This window comes from Lepidochelys olivacea (genome assembly GCF_965140295.1).
Source record: "Lepidochelys olivacea isolate rLepOli2 genome assembly, chromosome: 6".
Classification (NCBI taxonomy): Eukaryota; Metazoa; Chordata; order Testudines; family Cheloniidae; genus Lepidochelys; species Lepidochelys olivacea.
The window spans coordinates 120,064,874-120,084,413 of record NC_140416.1 but is presented as its reverse complement, the minus strand read 5'-3'; the positions used below and the strand labels follow the sequence as shown (position 1 = coordinate 120,084,413).

The 19,540-nt window shown below is 45.0% G+C and overlaps 1 protein-coding gene and 1 pseudogene across 7 annotated transcripts in view; both read left to right on the top strand.

Moving 5' to 3' along the window:
• The first annotated feature begins 8,694 nt into the window (after positions 1–8,694).
• LOC311521496 (histone H2B 8 pseudogene) lies at positions 8,695–9,763 on the top strand (annotated as a pseudogene). The gene has a single exon. The product of its transcript is annotated as a histone H2B 8 pseudogene (transcript).
• An 883-nt stretch (positions 9,764–10,646) lies between these two features.
• The window catches only part of KTN1 (kinectin 1), a 114,970-nt gene continuing 106,076 nt past the window's right edge, over positions 10,647–19,540 (top strand). For all 6 annotated transcript variants that reach the window (XM_084632459.1, XM_084632463.1, XM_084632460.1 and 3 more), the window contains exon 1: positions 10,647–10,784. The gene's annotated coding sequence lies outside the window, so the exon portion shown is untranslated. The remainder of the gene's footprint in view (positions 10,785–19,540) is intronic.

Here is a 19,540-nt window from a genome sequence, read left to right as displayed (position 1 = left end):
CTGAGATTGTGGAAAGTGAGGAGAAAAGTGATTTGAGCTATTTATCATGTCACACAGAAGCAAAATACAATGACTACACCACCATAGAGAATTGTTAAGGGAGACAAGATTTTTTTCTGCATTTCCTATTTTTCTTAGCTTTAAAGGGACCCTCCTTTTAAAAAATTCTCCTCTTTTCACCATTATGCCACCAATGAAGGGAAAGGGGAAAATATGTTAGACAAATTTTTCTTACCCCTGATCTTACTATCACTCAGCGCAGTGCTCACGATATGTTCATTCCCTTTTGCCCCCTCCATGGTCATCTTTGACAGGATCTGATCTAGAACCAACTAAATCAGCAGATTGGAAATCTGATTTAACTTCTACCACTTTCCATTACTAACGACCCTTTAGAACTGGTTTTCCTTGCAGCAAGCTCTTTCAGCTGAATGGGATGCATCTGAGTCAAAACTAAACTCTTCCAAAATAAACCCTAATTTAGAGCAGCATGCTACAGAGGTAGGAAAGAATCGTCAGTGAGTGTGATGATAAGATTAAAGATTTTTCTGTAGAGAATGATAACAGGCCCCAATCCAGCAAGGATTTATGCACATGAATGTACAATAAGTCAATGGGACTACTCATGTTTACAATGAAGCATGTACATAAGTGTTAGTGGGATTGGGGCCAAGTGTTCTAATGGCCCAGTGTGCTTGTTCACCTTATTGCAATCATATTTCACCTGGTTTTTACTTCACTGATTGCAACTGGTCCTCCTTTAAACATAGTGAAAGTGTACAAGATACCCTTAAAAATCCGCTGCTTTGCAAAATACCTCTAATTGGCATGTTACAGAGATTGTGGAATGGACCGGATCTGGAAATGAAAAGCTAATCTGCAGTTTGTTAAAAATACAATGTCAGTTTTTCCTGATATCTCTGACATAACCTATAACAGATGCAGAATATTATTAGCTTTATCACATGAATTCTCTCTGTGACGTTGCACTCTGTATGATTTTATGAAAGTATGCTGATGAGTGTGAATATAATGTAACTAAATATGCTTCATGCAAAAGGTCTCTTGTAAGGTATCATTACAAAGCTTATAATTTACTGAGTGTGGTCATCCTATTTGTATAAATGTATCACTCTTGTATCTGAAACTAGAAATATGAAATATAACTCTGAGGTCCTATTGTAGTTATGCAAAATGTGGCCCATTAATGGTGGTTTGGAATCTTGATGGCTCCAGGACAATTACCTGTACATGGCTCTGTTTTACTTGTCAGTCTTCCTGTAGACCTGTGGGCTGGCAAGTGGGTAATGAAGTCTTACAGTGACATGTGATCATGTCACCTGAACTGGAATCCATCTTTAACCTGGTGCTTTTCCATTGAGAAGGAGGGGTGGAAACCCAGAGAGGGACAAAGGATTCCAGCCGTATGCAAAAGATATATAAGTGGATGGAACAGAACAAAGGAGGGAGCCATTATGAGAAATCCCCTAGCTAATGCCTGCAAATCAAGTCCAGCAGTTGCTCGCTGGAGTCTGTTTTTGAAGTTTTTCTGTTGCAAAATTGCAAACTAGATACCATTAACTCAGGCTTGAATAGAGCCTGGGAGTGGCTGGGTCATTACACTAATTGAATCTATTTCCCCATGTTAAGCATCCTCACACGCCTTGGTAACTGTCTGAAATGGGCCATCTTGATTATCACTACAAAAGTTTTTTCTCCTGCTGATAATAGCTCATCTTAATTAATTAGTCTCTTAGAGTTGGTCTGGCAACTTCCACCTTTTCATATTTTCTGTATGTATATATATCCTCTTACTATATGTTCCATTCTATGCATCTGATGAAGTGGGCTGTAGCCCATGAAAGCTTATGCTCAAATTAATTTGTTAGTCTCTAAGGTGCCACAAGGACTCCTGTTCTTTTTGTGGATACAGACTAACACGGCTGATACTCTGAAACCTATCTGTATTCAGTTTTATTACTGTATTAGGCTTAGATTTGCATATTTTTTTTTACTTGGTAATTCACTTTGTTCTGTCTGTTACTACTTAAATCCTACTTTCTGTATTTAATAAAATCACTTTTTACTTATTAATTAACCTAGAGTATGTATTAATACCTGGAGGGGGGCAAATAGCTGTGTATATCTCTCTATCAATGTTATAGAGGGTGAACAATTTATGAGTTTACTCCATATAAGCTTTATAGAGGGTAAAACGGATTTATTTGGGGTTTGGACCCCACTGGGAGTTGGACATCTGAGTATTAAAGACAGGAACACTTCTTAAGTTGCTTTCAGCTAAGTCTGCAGCTTTGGGGCACATAGTTCAGACCCAGGGTCTGTGTTGAAGCAGACTGGCGTGTCTGGCTCAGCAAGACAGGGTGCTGGAGTCCCATGCTGGCAGGGAAAGCAGGGGCAGAAGTAGTCTTGGAACATCAGTTGGCAGGCCCAAGGGGTTTTCTGTGATCCAACCGGTCACATTCTCCTCCGGCTTTCTGGACTTCAGGACTATTACACACCAAACTTCATTTAACTGAAGATCAATTGTTTGTATACAGATGTATATTCAATGCGATAATGCAAAGGGTTATCCTGATTGTCTCACCTTAATGACAAAAAACAGAACTAACTTCTTCTAGGAGAGGAACTACATACAAATGGTAAAATTCCTGATGCAGTTGTGCATCAATGCCTCATGATACTTTATCTTACTATAACACATTTTTTTAGGTTTTATTTTTTTTAATTGATGGCATGCATTGTGTTTATGACAAATGCTAGCTAAGAGGTGTGCAATATACTTTTTACAGTTGCCTGGGCTTGATTCTGATTGCTCTTGCCTGTGTAACTCAATAGACTTCAGTGAGATTACTCCTGATTTACCACTGTAGATGAGATCAGAATCAGGCCCAGTTGTCTCTACGGTGCTAATTTTTGCGGCTTTTTTTTCTAGCAGTTGATACAGTTTTTCATGTGTGATATGTTCATTATTAGTCAATTCCTGCATTTTGGAAGAACGCATGCTTGTAACTATTTCTAAAGCTTAATAAGAACAAATTAACGTCCCCCAAGCCCCCAATCCTTTCTTGTAACCATTAAATGAGACTGAATCAGAGATGGGCTAAGCCAGTGAAAATACTGGGGCATTTCTTCCTGGTATTAATAAGGATCTCATATATTACGTCGGGTGTGTATAATTTTAAACTAATGTATAATTAGCTCCCATGGCTTAGATCATGTTTTGACTAGTAGAGCCAAACTAAACACATTTCTCGTTTCTCCCTATGGATTCTCTGGCTTCCCAGATTTAAAGACTCCTCCACTGTTTGTCAGCAGAATTCCATGCTAAAAGTATGATATTGATGCTTTGGACCCCATTCGGTGTTTGAAAAGAGTTTACCCCCTGAGTAGCAGGCTTGTATTGCTGACATGAAATGTGTCTAATTGGGTCTTTGCATTTTTTCCTTCATAAATTTGGAAATATGTGTCAGCACTACAGGTATGCTGGCTGGTCTACGGAGCAATAAAGCTCAAAGGGTTCTTTCACAAAGCTTCACAATCTACTTAATTTAGATTTGTTTTTTGTCTTCCAATTGGACAATGGTGCATGAGGCATGATTTTAAAAGCACTCATTTAATTAGTAGCTTTTTCATGATGTCCTATATTGTGGGGTCATGGCAAGTGCATAATATACTTTAGTGAGGACCAGAGATAGCAGAAGGCATACTAAATGACAAGATATTCTTTCCTTTCTTAAACCATAGGGATTGTTATATCAGAACAAACCAGTGGACCATTTAATCTGGCATCCTGTCTCTGGGTCATGAATGCTGGATCATTCAAAGGAAAGCATAAAGCTCCCATAATGCACCTAGTTCTGCGTCGCTATACTATGGGGGAAAGTTCTTGATCCCAACCAGTGATCAGCATACATCCTAAAATTTGGGGCACTGTAGCCCTTACAATGTTTGTTCTAATTAATGTAACTGCAAAGGCTCTTTCATCTAATAATTTTTAAAACAACCATTTAATCACAATATTGTTTTGCAGCAGTGAGTTCCACAGGTAAATCACACATTGTGTTAACTATAATTGTTCATGTCATACTGCAGTTCCAAATGTAGAAGATGATGTGAGATCCTGATAGGGGCCTGGATTGTGCCTGCTAGATCCATTCACATAGATGACCCCCTGTGAGCTGCTTCTACAGCACCTGCCCCTGTCCCAAATGCTGAGGTAGGGCACATAACTTTTATCCCCCTACCACTCAAAGTGAATAAGCCTGACAGCACAGTGCTATGGCAGGGGCTGAGGCAGGGGGTCCTGGAGCCAGTGTCCATGGACCTAGCCTCCGTGGAGATCCCAAGATTCATGAGTTCTGCATATTGAGCTATCTGTCTGTTCCCACTGAGGGTGGGGACAGATTTCACATACACCCCCTACCTTCCCAGCCCCCCACCCCCAAGAGATCACTTTGGGCAAAAAATTAATGTTTTTGACAGGAGGGGCTGCTTTAGATCGGGGTTTTCCACGGGCATCGCTGCTAACAGAGTTTTTTTACAGTGCAACCATGTAAATGCTGGGCAAGAGGCCCTGGTAGAAGAGGAACATTTAATTGTATAGCTCCTGCAATGGCTAGATGGTTTATCCAGAACTACTGCATTGTGTCTTGAGCATGGTTATAAATCCATGCTGCCTAGTCAAGAGGAGAAACGGTGAACTGACTGGACCACTTTGTGTCAGACCAATCGAATGGATAAATCAATACAGATTAAATCAGGGGTCAAGATATATTTTTTGTATGCAGGCATGCAGTTGACAAAACACTTCACACCCAGCCCTTCACTTGCTTAGCCTGGCTTTGTTTGTTTGTTTGTTTGAACGGGCCTCTTCCACCGTGGTCTTGAAAAGATGGGGCCCGACCCCTCTCTCCCTGATAGCAACAGCAAAACTCCCAGTCATTTCAGTGAGAGCAGGATTGGTTCCGTGCCAGCTAAAGTGGCATTCTAATGAATAAAGGGAGCAGAGAGTGGGTCAATCTCGACAACTGATTTTCTGCAATGAAGAGAGTAAAAATAAACAATGGCCATTCAATCAGCTGGCATGGAAGCTTGGTAATAGCTGCCAGTGGGAAATTCAGGTTAGGGACCAAACTTGGTACTGCTACCTTACTCACTTAAGTAATCCCACGGAAGTCACTGTGCACAGTGAGTAAAGTGAACAGATACTGGCAATAAACTTGTAGCTCTCCGAGTGCTATTTTGGAAATAACATGCTTAAGCACTGTGGCGCAGATGATGCTGATTACGTCACTTTTCATGGACCCTAACGGTTGGCTCATGCAGCAGCATTCCTGATGATATCCTTGGAAGAAAGAACAGTTCAGTCAGAGGGAGAGTGCACAACAAGGTCAGCAGGATGGCTGAGACATGCAAAAAAGGCCAGCTCCAGAACAGAACAGCGAAATGCTGTCTCACCAATTGATGGTGAGCCTTGCATTCAGTTGGCTGACCAGCTTTGCGACTGTACGTGCCCACATACTAGGACGCTGACTCAAGCCCTGCTTACCCTTGCCTATAACGCATGGAGTTGCACAGAACGTCAGTCTTGCACTGTTGCTGTTGTTTGCTGGAGATATCCTGGAAATCCATCTGAAGCCTGCAGTGACAAATGCAGCTGGGGAATAGGCTAATAATGAGCCCTCAGTGAGAGATTCTATGCAAATCCCTCGCTGATACCTAAAGCAGTTGAGTTGCTCATTCCTCAAAGACTCCTTTGTTGGGAACAAGTAAACAAACAGTTAGTTACATGTGACAGGGCCTGACAAATATAATATAGCAAGCATCTACTAGCCAGAGGCCAATAGGACCCCCCCATTGTCAATGATGGTTAATTTGTGGGTGTCGACAAGCTTAGTGTGAGAAGCCTAGTTCATGCTTTACACACTCAGCTCCTAGGAACGTGAGTGTACGGGGATTCCTACTAGGGTGCTGTCCCTAAACAAACAGTTCAGACCTTTTACCAGGATAGATTTGATTTAAATCATGATTTAAATCACTAGTCAGGAAGGCTTGATTTAATCATGGTTTTCTATATAAAAATGCATTCTTCTTGGTTGTTATAACCTTAATACATATTCTTCACAACTCAGAGATGGATGTAGGTTTCATTTTTAGAAGGTACACACTATACATTTTTTAAGTGATTTATTTTGAAAACTTTTCAGTTTAGTTTTACAGCAATATCAGAAAATGAATGATTGTTGGTTATTTCATTTTCCCAAAGATAATTGAAGCAGATATTTATGAAGTCATTGGGAGGTGAACTATCTCCAGTTCAACAGGTTAATCATTAATATTTGGAGGATTTTCTTGCCATGCTGTATTAGGAAGAGAACATCACTACACAGATATTTAAATTGTTTTATTTAACTAAAACAACAACGTTATGTATTCTGGATTTTTTTCTTCAACAGCAAACGTATATTTTAACAAAACAAGCATATGTCCCTCGCTTCTCACATTTATCTCCAGACTTCTCCTTGTCCAGATCTATTCCACCCCCAACAATCTTCAATTCATTGAACTTTCTGAAACTTTGCACTTTTAGAGAGAGGTATGGGGTTGACTCTGTGTACACAAATTTGCAGAGGGACAATAGAGTTGAGGTCTGTTATTTCTCACCTCTATATATTATTTATTTATTTAAAAACATTTTTGCTGTTAACAAGCATGTTACCTCTGGAAACACAAATCCAGTTTGCGAACTGCAAAACTAAGCATCTCTGATGGTATCTTATCTAGACTGAGCACTGAGTCCCATTGGGTAGATTGAAAGATTAACCTAAATAATCTATACAGAAGCCTGTGGAATCCCATAAAATTGGGTCCCTAATCCATGAACTATTGGAACTCATTTACAAAACTTTTCTTAAACATTACATGAATATATTGTCTCATACTATAGAATTAGCATTTATAATCCCTATTCCATGATGAGATATCTTTGAGGTATAATGCATCTATCTTTAGATAGGTTTTTTCCTCAAAAAGCATTTTATCAAAAAAATCCAATCTAAATTAAAAAAATCAGATTTTTTGATTTGTTTAAAAAAATCATTTTTATCCACCCTGCCTTTTATTGATGAAACAGATTGATAGTTGGTGCCCCTTTCGCAACATCTCAGCACGGTTGCCACATCTGTACATTTTCCTCTCCATTCTTTCCTTTTCCCTCCCATTTTGTCTTCATTCTCTCTTTCCCTTCCTACCCCCTATATTTGGGTTCTTTCCTTTATTTTTATTCAGTGACTTTTTTTCTTGATTGTTTTTGGCTCCTTCCCCTTTCCTTGCACTCCAGAAGGTTATGGGCTTTTAGGGTGGAGACATCATTCACAGCGGGGTCAAGACACATGCTTTCACTTGGCTGTGTGTTGTGAGAGCAGAGATACAAGGTTTGGTAGGCAAGCTGCTTCCTGAGCCTGTAGCCCTGGACATGTCAGCGGCTCCTGTGTCCAGCTATATGATTCTTGCTTGTTTCACTGCTGACCACAGAATTCTGAATGACAGCGGTGAAAAAAATGGGTTTTGGTAATTTCACCCAATCATTACTTGGTAAAGCTACAGGAAACAGCTGATGCTCTGGAGCTGGCTGCAGACTGAGACAGACAGCACTGTATGGGTTCACATGTGGAAAACATCAGAGCCCTGTCTACACTATAACTTTCACTGGTGGAGGAGAATCACAGATCAGCTTCTAAAGCAGATGAGACCTTAGAGCAGTGACACTCAGGCTGAGACTTGCAAGCTGCAAGTGGCTTTTTAATATATCTCCTGTGGCTCTTTGCAGCATGATATTGAAACACTGTGTGATTTAATTATTAACCAATCAGAATGCTTTTACTATGTTATTAACCAATTGTAGTTGATAAAATAATAATACTTGGCTATATATATAAACAAACTAAATATTTCCCCGTTACACTGTTTAAATATGAATATATAGTACTATAGAAAATGAAACAATGAATTCACATTACTGTGGCTCTTTTGGGTAATGTTGATCGCTAATTTGGCTCCTGAACCACTGAGTATCACTGCCTTAGAGTCTTGTAGCAATGTGCAGAGCTCATATGCAGTGGGCATAACCTCTGGCTAATTGGTTAGATCCATGGGTGACACGTGAGTCCCCCTTTGGGGAAGTTAGCCACGTGGCCCAGCCCTTGCGCCCAAGGCCCCACCCCTACCCTGTCCACTGGAGCCCCAAGCACCCTCCCCCTAGGTTCAATTATTGGCTCTGCCACTGGCCTGTTGGGTGAGCTTGAGCAAGTCACTTTGCCTCTCCGTGCCTCAGTTTTCCCATCTGTAACATGGGGATAATGATACTTGCCTCCTTTGTATAGCACTCTGAGACCTACTCATAAAAAGAGCTATATACAAGCTGGACATAAATATTATACCAGTATAGGGCCATCCACACTAAAAAGAAGGGATGTAACTTTACTGGTATAGTTAAAGCATTACGACTTCTATGTGAAGACAAGCCAAAGCAAAGAGCATTGAGAGCCATGCTCTCTCCTGGGAGGAGGTTGGGTTGGGTTGGGTAGGGTAGAAGGCCATGGCAGAGAATAGCATCCTCAATCTGCTGAAGCTCAGTGAAATAGTTTAAATATGCTTCTGAAGGCTTATGATTAACAACTGTTCGGAACTCCAGCCTTCTCACTCTACGGCTTGCTCTGTCAGGGAAAGATCCTTCCAGGAGCCACATGGCCTGACGTCTCAACCCATTGCTGGTTCTGTTCTGTGCTGTCAGTAGCAATCGAGATACCTGAGCTGGCGAAATCTGCTCCCGCGCCCAAGAAGGACTCCAAGAAAGCGGTGACCAAGACCCAGAATAAAGGGGACAAGAAACGCCGCAAGACCAGGAAGGAGAGTTACTCCATTTATGTCTATAAGGTGCTGAAGCAGGTTCACCCCGACACCGGCATCTCCTCTAAGGCCATGGGCATCATGAATTCCTTTGTCAATGACATCTTCCAGCGCATTGCTGGGGAGGCGTCCCGCCTGGGGCATTATAACAAGTGCTCCACCATCACCTCCCGGGAGATCCAGACTGCCGTGCGCCTGCTGCTGCCGTGGGGGCTGGCCAAACACGCCGTGTCTGAGGGCACCAAGGCTGTGACCAAGTACACCACCTCCAAGTAACCGCTCTGTGTGTCCCCCGCAAGAGACGTCTCAACCCACAGCTGAGGGTCTCACCACATTTATTCTGTGGCCACAGATATGGCTCTGCAGAACACTGGGGCCCCCATATGCCACAGCATGGGAATCCCATTATGGGGGTGTCAGGCTGGGGGCTCCCTGGGGGAAACATGGTAGGGAGTGTCTCAGGCTGTGGGATTCCTATGGGGGTGTCTGGGGGAAATCCCCATGGGCGGGATCTCAGCCTGTGGGATTCCAGGGGTGTCTGGGGTGAATCCCTGTACAGGGGTGTCTCAGGCTGGGGGATCCTCCTGGGCAGGGATCTAGGGGGGTATCTGGGGAGAATCCTCACAGGCTGGGGATTCCCATGGGGAGAGTTTGGGGGAATTCCAGTGCAGGGGTGTGTGTCTGAGGCTTGGGGTCCCTGTGAGGAGAATCACAGTAAGGGGGTCTCAGGTTGGGGATCCCTGTTGGAGAGGTCTGAGGAGAATCCCGTTGGGGGTTCTCAGGTTGGGGGTCCCCCAGGGGGGGATCTCAGGCTGGGGGATCCCCCTGGGGGGCGTGTCGGGGGAATCCCGGTGGGGGGGATCTCAGGCTGGGGGGTCCCCCCGGGGGGCGTGTCTGGGGGAATCCCAGTGGGGGGGTCTCAGGCTGGGGGGTCCCCCCGGGGGGCGTGTCTGGGGGAATCCCGGTGGGGGGGTCTCAGGCTGGGGGGTCCCCCTGGGGAGCGTGTCTGGGGGAATCCCGGTGGGGGGATCTCAGGCTGGGGGTCCCCCTGGGGGGCGTGTCTCGGGGAATCCCGGTGGGGGGATCTCAGGCTGGGGGTCCCCCTGGGGGGCATGTCTCGGGGAATCCCGGTGGGGGGATCTCAGGCTGGGGGTCCCCCTGGGGGGCGTGTCTCGGGGAATCCCGGTGGGGGGGTCTCAGGCTGGGGGTCCCCCTGGGGGGCGTGTCTGGGGGAATCCCAGTGGGGGGGGATCTCAGCAGGGGGGTCCCCGCAGGGTGTCGGGGGGAATCCCGGTGGGGGGATCTCAGGCTGGGGGTCCCCCTGGGGGGCGTGTCTCGGGGAATCCCGGTGGGGGGGTCTCAGGCTGGGGGTCCCCCTGGGGGGCGTGTCTGGGGGAATCCCAGTGGGGGGGATCTCAGCAGGGGGGTCCCCGCAGGGTGTCGGGGGGAATCCCGGTGGGGGGATCTCAGGCTGGGGGTCCCCCTGGGGGGCGTGTCTCGGGGAATCCCGGTGGGGGGGTCTCAGGCTGGGGGTCCCCCTGGGGGGCGTGTCTGGGGGAATCCCAGTGGGGGGGATCTCAGCAGGGGGGTCCCCGCAGGGTGTCGGGGGGAATCCGGATCCGGCTCCCGGCGGGCCCGGTCCCCGGCGGCGGCTCTCGGGTCAGGCGCTGCCCGCGGCCCTGCGCCTTTAACGGGCGGCGGGAGGGGGCCGGCAGACGCCGTGGACGTGCCGCTGCCGCCGCCTCCTCCCCGCCCCGCGCTCCCCTTCCTGCCAGGCTGCCGCCGCCGAGCAGGGACCGGCCCGGCTGCTCCGCCTCCTCCGGCCGCCGCTCCGCTCCGCTCGGGCCCGCCGCAGGGTGAGTGGCCCGCTCCGCTCCCCGCCCGCTGCCGCGGGGCTGGCGGGAGCCGCCGGCCGGGCTCGCCCGGGGAGCCGCACGCGCAGCGCCCGCCCCGGCTAGGCCCCGGCGGGGGGACGGACCCTGCCCCGCTCCGGCCGGGCTGCGGGGGGCCCCGGCGGGGCGGGCCGGGCCGGGCCGGCTGGGGGGAGCCCGTGTGTGTGTGTGTGTGTGTGTGTGTGGGGGGTGAGGCAGCCCCCAGCCCTGTGCCGTGGGCTGAGCTGCTGGGGGAGGGGCGCATGGGAGGGATCTGCCTTGGGGGTGCCAGGGAGAGGGATCCTCTTGGAGAGGGTGTGTGGGCCTGTGTGTGGGGAGGTCCCATGGGGAAGGGGTGTGGGGGGGTCCCGGGGGGGGCTCTGTGTGTGTGTGCGGGGGGATCCCATGGGGAAGGGGTGGGGGGGGCCCGGGGGGGCTCTGTGTGTGTGTGCGGGGGGATCCCATGGGGAAGGGGTGTGGGGGGGCCCCGGGGGGGCTCTGTGTGTGTGTGTGGGGGGATCCCATGGGGAAGGGGTACGGGGGGCCCGTGGGGGGCTCTGTGTGTGTGTGTGGGGATCCCATGGGGAAGGGGTACGGGGGGCCCGTGGGGGGCTCTGTGTGTGTGTGTGGGGATCCCATGGGGAAGGGGTGTGGGGGGGCCCGGGGGGGCTCTGTGTGTGTGTGCGGGGGGATCCCATGGGGAAGGGGTGTGGGGGGGCCCGGGGGGGCTCTGTGTGTGCGTGTGGGGGGATCCCATGGGGAAGGGGTGTGGGGGGGCCCTGGGGGGGCTCTGTGTGTGTGTGTGGGGGGATCCCATGGGGAAGGGGTACGGGGGGCCCGTGGGGGGCTCTGTGTGTGTGTGTGGGGATCCCATGGGGAAGGGGTACGGGGGGCCCGTGGGGGGCTCTGTGTGTGTGTGGGGGATCCCATGGGGAAGGGGTGTGGGGGGGCCCCGGGGGGGCTCTGTGTGTGTGTGGGGGGATCCCATGGGGAAGGGGTACGGGGGGCCCGTGGGGGGCTCTGTGTGCGTGCGGGGGGGATCCCATGGGGAAGGGGTACGGGGGGCCCCGTGTGTGTGTGTGCGTGCGGGGGGGATCCCATGGGGAAGGGGTACGGGGGGCCCCGTGGGGGGCTGTGTATGTGCAGGGGGATCCCATGGGGGGCTGTGTGGGGATCCTGTGGGGAGGGGTGTGGGGGTCCCTGTAGGGGGATTGGGGGATATCCCATGGGAAGGAGATTGGGGGCTGTGCAGGGGAGAGTCTGTGTGTAAAGAACCTCATAGTTATGTGAGGAGGCCCAGCCTGTGGAGAAGGGAGGCCCCTGGGGGGATGAGAGGAGGGTTCACTAAGATTATGGGGCTAAAGGGTTGGAACATGGGACTTAGGGGACTGAAGTGCAGCTCCAGACCTGCTGGTGTCTCACACTGGGAGGAGGGGTGCTCTCTCAGCGGGGCTGTGGGGTTTAGGGTGGGGGTGGGTTAGTCTTCCCTCTAGGGATGCAATGGGGTTTTGTTGTGTGATTCAGTGATGTATTTACTAGTTTCCCCACACCCCACTCCCTGGTTGGGGGTGTGAGGAGCCTGGTGTTGGGCATGTGGTCTTGTACTCTGTTGCTATTTCAGGGCCTTAGCTGTGATCTCTGATGCTGTTCTTACTGGAGATTGGGGATGTAAATAGTTTCCAGTCCCTCTGAGCCTGTGAGATGCACTGTAGCCTGGGAGGAGTTGGTGCTCAGCACCTCACATGTTCAGGCCCTAAGAGGCTGCTGTTCTGATTTTTTTGGGGAGCTTAATTTTAATGTAACTTGCTCCTTAAAACTTGTTGAAAATGTGTTAAAAGTGTTGAACGTGAAGGGTGTGTGGGGAGAAATGGAGAGATTTCCTTGCCTCTGACAGTGGTGCTGGAACAATTTGCATAGTGGGGGTGCTGAGAGCCTTTGAACCAAACTGTAAACCCTCTATATGATGGAGACCACTTCAAGCTGGGGGTGTGGCCACACCCCTATTCCAGTGCCTATGGCATTTGGACACAGTCGTCTTTGGATATTACAAAACCGTCCTTGCTAGGGATGATTTTTTGCCCTTGGAAAATACTAGTCTGACCCAAACATCATGTTTCACAAAAACACTTTCCCTGAATCTCCCTAAAAGATGTTACCTGCTGTCTTGTAAATATTTAGTTCAAGTATGGACATCTTGCTTATGAATGCCATGACTGTGGATAATGTGCTGCTTTTCCCTCATGTTAAGAACTGCTATATTTAAAAAATTAATGAGCGAAAGGAAACCTTGCTTATATTATTGTAAGGAATAAATGTGATCAGCTACTTAGACTGCAGGAGTAAGCTGCATAATCACCTCTTACAGGAGTGACTTTAAATGAAGGAGCATTTGGTACTTTCTGCCTTTGTAATTCATTATGTAAAGGAAGGAGGGACAAACTGAGTCTTAAGAATGTCCAGCCTAAACTAAGAACGGCTTTTATGGGGCTCTAGCAGTAATTTGGCTAAATTCAGTTTCAGATAAGCTGATGAGTAGATGAATTATTACAAGTAGGTGTCCCTGCCATCAATTGGGGTGCACAACAGAAAGTTTTGGAGGACATGCTAGCTCGCTGCTTCTTAAAGTTAGACTTCAAAATGCAAACATTCTGCACTTATGTTTTGCTGTATGCATAATATAAGGAAATCTAAAAAGCTTTTTATTCAACAGGAGCACACTTAATTAAAGTATCTTCTTAGAAAAATTACTTAGTGAACTAGTACAAAGCTTCAGAATCACAGATTTAAAAATAAACTTGATGATGTTAGAAATTCTGGAAGCATATTTAAAGATCTGAGAAAAACAGAAAGCTACTATGCTGTATATTTTGGAAATAACTCTTTCTATAATGGGTCCATCTCTTGATCTGTAGTGACAGCTGTACAACAAACATGCTATGTACAGAATTCATCATCATTTAGTCACTATACTAACATTGATAAAACTCTGCTTTAAGAACTGATTATCCTGGAAAAAGAAAAGGAGTACTTGTGGGACCTTAGAGACTAACATTTATTTGAGCATAAGCTTTCGTGAACTACAGCTCACTTCAGCGGATGCATTCAGTGGAAAATACAGCATCCTATGAAGTGAGCTGTAGCTCACGAAAGCTTATGCTCAAATAAATTTGTTAGTCTCTCAGGTGCCACAAGTCCTCCTTTTTGCGAATACAGACTAACGTGGCTGCTACTCTGAAACCTGTGACTATCTTGGAGAGCTTTATAAATTGCCTGTTGTTTCTTCATAACATCAGAAGAAAGTTTAACTTACTTTCCCTCAGAAAAAGAGAAGTTCATTGCCTTAAACAATAATGACTTTAAAAATCCCTCCTCTTTTAACAATTAGCCAGCAAAGCAGTCTGGATGCAAATCTATGGGATCAAAAAAAAAAAAACCAAACAAACCCCAAAGTAAATTGAATTTATTGTAGCAATTTAAGACAATGCTTTTAAAAGGACACTCTTAAGTCAGATTTGCTCCAAACTCAGTTCAAAACAATTTCCATAATTTTGAAAAAAAATTCTGTGGATTAACTAATACATTGTTTAAAAATAAATAATTTCCTTGCAGTGCTAGCAACCAAAGTGCTGCAGCATTTAGTTTTGGGACTTGTTTAGTGAATTAGACTCTATATATGAAATAGACTAATACGTTTCCATTAACTAAGTTGAGAAATACAAAATGTACTGCACGGTGAAATATAACTAATTAACTCTGGAGAGGTACAAACTACTTTAATAATCTGAGTATCAGAGGGGTAGCCATGTTAATCTGTATCCACAAAAACAACGAGCGGTTCAGTGGCAGCTTAAAGACTAACAGGTTTATTTGGGCATAAGCTTTCATGGATTAAAAAAAAGACCCACTTCTTCAGATGCACCAATAATCATGACTGGTGCATCCAATTTCATTTTTATTTTTTTGCACTGGGAAGTACTTCTAAAATGGAAAAGAAAGATGGGGTTGAGGAGGGTATCTTTGGTATTTTTAAAAAAAGCAAATAAGTTAGGGATGCTGTGAGACAATATACACTTGCCTATAACGAAAACATTTTTATAACCCAGTTATTTAAAAGCAAGGACATAAACAGTTAAGGACATCTTACACCTTACTGTGCACAGAATGAATGCATTTCTCTTCAGCAAATGCATATTTCATTACAGTATAACAACCTTAACTCTGTCCCTTACGTTGTTGTTTTTATGTTGTAATTTTTTTGTCTTGATAGTGATATTTGAATACTCTATACTTACTAGCAAATGGGAACTATCAGTTAACATCAACTGACAGTACAGTATCTTAGAAAAATATGTTCTGCTTTTTCTTTAGAATAATGTATATATAATTATATTGGAAAAGCGCATATATTATGAACGTGCACTTGCATTTTAGGCTGGACAGTGTATAATTACATTTCTTTCCCAAAAGCAATGCTGTCTGTATTTTGAGATCAGCAATGATTATTGGGAGGTCAGAGTACAGGCTGTTTTGTGATGTACTTTTCTTTATAAAAATATTTATAAAGGGCTGTGTAAGACTAAGGTCCTTAACTGTATCTTGTCTGAAGTGCTTGAGCTCTGTGTGATAGGCATCTGTCTGCGTTTTTTTTTTTTTAGGGTTTTGTAATGCCACCTATCACTGCTATCAGAGCACCTTCCCCATAGGCACATTGTTGCTATTTCACATTCTAATTGCTTTTAACTTTTGTATTTATGTATAAGAATACACACACTTTCAGTTTAGTAAATGTTTGAAACAGATAAAGAAAAACGTTGCTCAAAAAGCTTGTGTTTGCCATGAAACTCAAAAAGAGATTTGGTTGGTACACTACTCCTTCCTTCAAGTATTGTTTGTGTTCCAGTTTTCTCAAAGTAGATCCCTAACATTATGTGGGTTTGGGTTGGAAGTGATTATCTTCCTTGTAGAGCTCCTGTGCCTAAATTTGGTTGCAGTTTCCATCCATGAGCAGGCTGTATAACTGGCTTTACCACATTTTTGCTGTTACATCTTACGCTTATGTTGCTTTTTGTGTGCTATGATTAAAATATAACTTTTGCATATAACTCATAGTGAGGAAAGGTGGGTTTGGATGAAAATGACCTGAGGTTTTGTTAACTAGACAATTTTATTATTGCTTTTTTTTTTAAAAACTTAACTGTCTAGTCAGTCTTTAAAATATGCTTTAAACTCTGATTAAAAGGTGAGGAGGGAAGAAATGTTAAATAAATCCTCAATTGTTTGTGTGGTGTGAGGGAAAAGGTGGAGGGGAAGGATTAAATAAAGCAGCTGGGCAGGCTAAGTTTTGTTAAAATTATTGAAAGGGAAGGGCAGGACTTGCTCAAGCCTGCATACAGCAGTGTGATTATTCAGTTCACTATATAACAGCTTTTTTTTTTTAACATCGTTCCATACTCCACCTATTTCTGAGATTAGATGATCATAGGTCAAAATACTTGAGTCACTGCTCAGACCTGGTTACCAGACAATAGTTGATGCTTAACAAAACTTTTTAGAAGCTGCAGTTCTTTACAGAGTTCAATGAGTGTGTGGAAAAAGTCCTGTTTAGGTCTGTGCTTTAAATGAAGACTTACTGTGCTGGAGAAAGCTGAAGAGTGAAAGCTTTTACACTGGAAAAGTTGTTAAATAGTTGACATATAAAAATATAGAAACTTATAAAATATTCCAAAGGAGGATAGACGAGAAATATAAGGAAATGGCATTGAAATCTGGCAACTTTTCGCTCCATCAGGGTGCTTGTAGTTCCAGTTGTGGGGCAGATAATACAATAGTAAATATTTAGCAAATCAAGTAAAATCATACTCCTGCATGTGATGTATCCAAAGTGTTATAAATATTAAGGGAAATCTATGTACATGTTCTGGCTTTTAACTTTTCCTCAGGTAGTGGCAAAAAGTAACACAACTGAGCTGTTTACAAACTGACACTATGGCATAATTTTTGATGGTCTCTGTAAAGTCACATGCCCACCAGGTGAATGGGGCCCTCAAAATATATGTTTCTGACTTAACTGTGTGATTGTTGAGGCCAGTAAGACTGTGAATTGCTGATCTAACTATCTGCTCCAGACAAATCAAACTTTGCTATTACTGTTTGTTTGTATTGCTCTAGCCCCAGTTGTAGAATGGGACCCCATTGCGCTAGGTGCTGTACAAACACAGAACAAAAATTGTTCCTGTCCCAAAGAACTTACAAACTTAAGCGTTGATTGTGCTAAATTGTGGCTGGTGTGGGGGCGGGGTGGAAATTACAAGAAGATCATGTTTGACAGCGTTTTCATGCTTCTGTGTGCTGTAAAAACAGCATCCAACAGAAATAAATCAGCTCTTCTTTCAGACTAGCACTGTTGTCTTAGAAATAGTTCTTGGCCACGTTAAAATGCGCAAGTTGATAGAAAGTACGTTTCAGAGGAGAGTTTTTCCATCCCAGATCACTCTGATTCAGGCAGAGCAGAGACTTGAATCTGGAACTCCCACATCCCAGGCCAGTGCCCTAACCACCAGACTGTAGAGTATGGTTTCAAAAGATAGATAGAACTATTCCTCTCTGCTGCCCCCTTCCTGCTGAAACACTCAGTGATTGCCTTGTTTCTGGTTGGTCTAGGCTGGATGACTGACCCATGCTACATTGAAATGGCCTTGTGCTGCTCCATGTAAAATTAAGAATCAGTTTTGGGTTGGGGAAGGGGAGTGGCAGATCAGATCCTGGCCCCGCTTAAAACAAATACAGGAATTGCTCAGGCTTTTATGACAGGTTTCAGAGTAGCAGCCATGTTAGTCTGTATCCGCAAAAAGAAAAGGAGTACTTATGGCACCTTAGAGTCTCTAAGGTGCCACAAGTACTCCTTTTCTTTCTTCAGGCTTCTGTATTACCTGTAATTCCTCTATTGTGAGTTTGGTTCACGGGAAACTAGAAGTAACTTCTATGTTGGATTCTTTGCACATGAACACTGCCCAGCAGAATAATTGCTTCACTGCTGCTGACTGTGCTCAGGAGTGCTGTGATTTAATTAGATTATATTTGAATGAATACATACATATTTATAAATGAGCTTAAAGGGACACTGTCAGGTCAACTGAGGCCCTAAAAATAGGTGCTAGGCTTTGTAAAAGGCTTGTTTTGACAAGTACGGCATTAATAAAATCTTAAATGGAGACCCTCTGTTACTGAAGGAATTACTCTCCCTTGTAGTGTTCTCCACCCAAACATTGCAGCATCCTGTTAGTGTGTGAAATAACAGAAAGTGAAACTACAAAGAGGAGCGACTAGTCTATCTTTGCCCAAGGTCACTGAATACAAAGTGGGGGGGGGGGGGAGGAAGAGTAGGTGTGTGGGGAAGAGGTTCTGGTGATCTAAGTTGTTGTTAACATAGGTATTATGTGTCTATTTAAAATTAACTTTAAACCTCCTAGTCCTTTTATTGCTCCTTCTGAACCTTAAGTGTAGGATTTTGATGTTTGTAATTTCCCTTAAAGTGCCACACACAGGGAGGGAGGTTTGGAGTTGTTTTGTGGTGGGTGTGTGGAAAGTCTGGAAGGTTTCTTTTCTGCTTGTTTTTATACCTGAGAAATATCAAGTCTCCCTAGTCTTTGCTGGTGGTCTTTTTGGAGGACCCAGGGAAATGAACTGGGAGCTACCTCGGCCCTTATTTGTGGTGGGTTGGGAGCTCATGTGTGGTGGTTAGCTTTTGACTTGAAGTTTTGAACAGTTTCAATATAAATCACTTCCTTGCTGTTTGTGATGTCAAAAATCTAATAATTCTGCAGTTCTCCATCTCTACCGTGCTTATCCTAGAGGGCTAAGATCTGAATCCCTGATATTGGTGGGAGGGAGGAGAGAAGCAAGTGAAGTCTTTTCCCCACAGAAGACTTCTAAAGACTATGAAAGACAAATGACACACACCCTGTGTTTTTCTTTGTGCATCATTTTGTGGGTTACTGTGCATGTTACCTTCTGTAGGTTGTAATATATCTGCAAACAACTAGTGCTTGCAAGCCACACTTCTTATTGTGGTGTTAATCCCTTTTACCTATAACAATGTCCTCCAGCAGCGTTTACAGTTAACACCCTTGCTTTCGTTGACATGCCAGCAGGATTGTCCAATAAACTTCGTTAGGGTTGGTAAATAAGAGTAAATCAAGCAGTGGCATTTCTAGTTGTCAGTCTTAATTACTCTTTCCAATGGGCTCTTCCCAGGGATCACATAATAGTCCGAAACTTGGTGTACACCATACTTTTTTCTTTAAACTTCCCACCACTGGTGTGGCTTCACCTTGGGAGCATTAGTGGACACCAGACTCCAGGGTTCCAGACACCCCCGTGTCTAGATCTACTCTGAATAGGATTATCTGGGTTCATCTGTAATGCCTACTGATGGTTATTGTCAACACCCGTCCCTCAAAATCAGCAACCCCCTATTTTTCTGTAGAAAATCAATTTTAAAATATCCCTGTGAAATGTCTCGTGATTTCCTCACCCCCCCCCCCCCCCCCATACTCTCCTTAAAGTATACAGGTGTTGCTGATGTTACAGAACCTAGTCAAAAGAAAAGGAGTACTTGTGGCACCGTAGAGACTAACGAAATAAGGTTAGTCTCTAAGGTGCCACAAGTATTCCTTTTTCTTTTTGTGAATACAGACTAACATGGCTGTTACTCTAGAACCTAGTTAGTCACTTAAAGCATC